The sequence below is a fragment of the Clytia hemisphaerica genome, unplaced genomic scaffold (genome assembly GCF_902728285.1).
Source record: "Clytia hemisphaerica strain Z4C2 unplaced genomic scaffold, Clytia hemisphaerica genome assembly, whole genome shotgun sequence".
NCBI lineage: Eukaryota > Metazoa > Cnidaria > Hydrozoa > Leptothecata > Clytiidae > Clytia > Clytia hemisphaerica.
In genome coordinates, this window is record NW_027103506.1 from 209,391 (window position 1) to 214,147 (window position 4,757).

The following is a 4,757-nucleotide window of genomic DNA, read 5'->3' on the forward strand; positions in this document are numbered from 1 at the left end:
CATCTTCATGAATAGAGGATCCTACATTTTTATAAGCACAAATTTGCATTAATATCATTACTTTTTCTCATCTTCATGAACAGAGGTGCCTACATTTTTATAAGCACAAATTTGCATTAATATCATTACTTTTCTCATCTTCATGAATAGAGGTTCCTAAATTTTTATAAGCACAAATTTGCATTAATATCATTACTTTTCTGATCTTCATGAATAGAGTTTCCTACATTTTTTATAAGCACAAATTTGCATTAAATCGTTACTTTTCTGATCTTCATGAACAGAGGTTCTAACTTTTTGATAAGCAAGAATTTGCATTAATATCATTACTTTCTCATCTTCATGAATAGAGGTTCCTACATGTTTATAAGCACAAATTTGCATTAATATCGTTTACTTTTCTGATCTTCAGGAATAGAGGTTCCTACATTTTATAAGCACAAATTTGCATTAATATCGTTACTTTTCTCATCTTCATGAACAGAGGTTCCTACATATTAAAAGCACAAATTTGCATTAATATCATTTACTTTTCTCATCTTCATGAATAGAGGTTCCTACATTTTCATAAGCACAAATTTGCATTAATATCATTACTTTTCTCATCTTCATGAACAGAGGTCCTATACTTTTATAAGCACAAATTTGCATTAATATCATTACTTTCTCATCTTCATGAAGGGGTTCCTACATTTTTATAAGCACAAATTTGCATTAATATCGTTACTTTTCTCATCTTCATGAACAGAGGATCCTACATATTTGTAAGCACAATTTGCATTAATATCATTACTTTTCTGATCTTCATGAACAGAGGATCCTACATATTTGTAAGCACAAATTTGCATTAATATCATTACTTTCTGATCTTCATGAACAGAGGATCCTACATATTTGTAAGCACAAATTTGCATTAATATCATTACTTTTCTCATCTTCATGAATAGAGGTTCCTACATTTTTATAAGCACAAATTTGTATTAATATCATTACTTTTCTCATCTTCATGAATAGAGGTTCCTACATTTTTATAAGCACAAATTTGCATTAATATCATTACTTTTCTGATCTTCATGAATAGAGGTTCCTACATTTTTATAAGCAAAAATTTGCATTAATATCATTACTTTTCTCATCTTCATGAATAGAGGTTCCTACATTTTCATAAGCACAAATTTGCATTAATATCATTACTTTTCTGATCTTCATGAATAGAGGTTCCTACATTTTTATAAGCACAAATTTGCATTAATATCATTACTTTTCTCATCTTCATGAACAGAGGATCCTACATATTTGTAAGCACGAATTTGCATTAATATCGTTACTTTTCTGATCTTCATGAATAGAGGTTCCTACATTTTTATAAGCACAAATTTGCATTAATATCGTTACTTTTCTCATCTTCATGAATAGAGGTTCCTACATTTTCATAAGCACAAATTTGCATTAATATCATTACTTTTCTGATCTTCATGAATAGAGGTTCCTACATTTTTATAAGCACAAATTTGCATTAATATCATTACTTTTCTCATCTTCATGAACAGAGGTTCCTACATTTTTATAAGCATAAATTTGCATTAATATCATTACTTTTCTCATCTTCATGAATAGAGGTTCCTACATTTTTATAAGCACAAATTTGCATTAATATCATTACTTTTCTCATCTTCATGAACAGAGGTTCCTACATATTTGTAAGCACGAATTTGCATTAATATCGTTACTTTTCTGATCTTCATGAATAGAGGTTCCTACATTTTTATAAGCACAAATTTGCATTAATATCATTACTTTTCTCATCTTCATGAACAGAGGTTCCTACATTTTTATAAGCACAAATTTGCATTAATATCATTACTTTTCTCATCTTCATGAATAGAGGTTCCTACATTTTTATAAGCACAAATTTGCATTAATATCATTACTTTTCTGATCTTCATGAAAAGAGGTTCCTACATTTTTTACACAAATTTGCATTAATATCGTTACTTTTCTGATCTTCATGAACAGAGGTTCCTACATATTTATAAGCACAAATTTGCATTAATATCATTACTTTTGGCATCTTCATGAACAGAGGTTCCTACATTTTTATAAGCACAAATTTGCATTAATATCGTTACTTTTCTGATCTTCATGAACAGAGGTTCTAACTTTTTGATAAGCACGAATTTGCATTAATATCATTACTTTTCTCATCTTCATGAATAGAGGTTCCTACATTTTTATAAGCACAAATTTGCATTAATATCGTTACTTTTCTGATCTTCATGAATAGAGGTTCCTACATTTTTATAAGCACAAATTTGCATTAATATCGTTACTTTTCTCATCTTCATGAACAGAGGTTCCTACATATTTAAAAGCACAAATTTGCATTAATATCATTACTTTTCTCATCTTCATGAATAGAGGTTCCTACATTTTCATAAGCACAAATTTGCATTAATATCATTACTTTTCTCATCTTCATGAATAGAGGTTCCTACATTTTTATAAGCACAAATTTGCATTAATATCATTACTTTTCTCATCTTCATGAATAGGGGTTCCTACATTTTTATAAGCACAAATTTGCATTAATATCGTTACTTTTCTCATCTTCATGAACAGAGGATCCTACATATTTGTAAGCACGAATTTGCATTAATATCATTACTTTTCTGATCTTCATGAACAGAGGATCCTACATATTTGTAAGCACAAATTTGCATTAATATCATTACTTTTCTGATCTTCATGAACAGAGGATCCTACATATTTGTAAGCACAAATTTGCATTAATATCATTACTTTTCTCATCTTCATGAATAGAGGTTCCTACATTTTTATAAGCACAAATTTGTATTAATATCATTACTTTTCTCATCTTCATGAATAGAGGTTCCTACATTTTTATAAGCACAAATTTGCATTAATATCATACTTTTCTGATCTTCATGAATAGAGGTTCCTACATTTTTATAAGCACAAATTTGCATTAATATCATTACTTTTCTCATCTTCATGAATAGAGGTTCCTACATTTTCATAAGCACAAATTTGCATTAATATCATTACTTTTCTGATCTTCATGAATAGAGGTTCCTACATTTTTATAAGCACAAATTTGCATTAATATCATTACTTTTCTCATCTTCATGAACAGAGGATCCTACATATTTGTAAGCACGAATTTGCATTAATATCGTTACTTTTCTGATCTTCATGAATAGAGGTTCCTACATTTTTAAAAGCATAAATTTGCATTAATATCATTACTTTTCTCATCTTCATGAATAGAGGTTCCTACATTTTCATAAGCACAAATTTGCATTAATATCATTACTTTTCTGATCTTCATGAATAGAGGTTCCTACATTTTTATAAGCACAAATTTGCATTAATATCATTACTTTTCTGATCTTCATGAATAGAGGTTCCTACATTTTTATAAGCACAAATTTGCATTAATATCATTACTTTTCTCATCTTCATGAACAGAGGTTCCTACATTTTTATAAGCACAAATTTGCATTAATATCATTACTTTTCTCATCTTCATGAATAGAGGTTCCTACATTTTTATAAGCACAAATTTGCATTAATATCATTACTTTTCTCATCTTCATGAACAGAGGTTCCTACATATTTGTAAGCACGAATTTGCATTAATATCGTTACTTTTCTCATCTTCATGAACAGAGGATCCTACATTTTTATAAGCACAAATTTGCATTAATATCGTTACTTTTCTGATCTTCATGAATAGAGGTTCCTACATTTTTATAAGCACAAATTTGCATTAATATCATTACTTTTTCTCTCATGAACAGAACAGGGTTCCTACATTTTTATAAGCACAAATTTGTATTAATATCATTACTTTTCTCATCTTCATGAATAGAGGTTCCTACATTTTTATAAGCACAAATTTGCATTAATATCATTACTTTTCTCATCTTCATGAATAGAGGTTCCTACTTTTTTATAAGCACAAATTTGCATTAATATCATTACTTTTCTGATCTTCATGAAAAGAGGTTCCTACATTTTTATAAGCACAAATTTGCATTAATATCGTTTCTTTTCTGATCTTCATGAACAGAGGTTCCTACATATTTATAAGCACAAATTTGCATTAATATCATTACTTTTGGCATCTTCATGAACAGAGGTTCCTACATTTTTATAAGCACAAATTTGCATTAATATCATTACTTTTCTCATCTTCATGAACAGAGGTTCCTACATTTTTATAAGCACAAATTTGCATTACGAAATAGATGATCGAATTACAAAACGCAGGCGTACGGCAAAGTATTCCAAAAGACCTGATGATGTCTGGGTTGAAACTGAATGCAAATTAATGCAAGTTATTTTATATGAACGAGATAAATGTCGTATTCTTTCGGGTGGTGCCTTTTCTCATGAACTGATGAACCTTATTGGGGGTCTTATTAAGACACCTCGATATACGGATCTTCAATCAGTTGGAATGAAAAATGGCTTTTACGGACCCGATGAAGGATTTGTGCAGATAGTGAATGTCTATCCTAGTCAATGGCTAGTTGTCAGTAGTAGCTTTCCCGTGATTGTCGGGAAGAAAGATCCTACTGACAAAATCTTTATTTTCGATCCATTTCGTTCTACATCAGAGGTGACTGAAAAGGGGCCGATTATGTATCCATTTTCGTTTGTAAAAGAAATACGCAAATTGATAAAATATCCGGGTGAGGTTATCAATTTTGAGGTGATAGATGTTCCGCAGG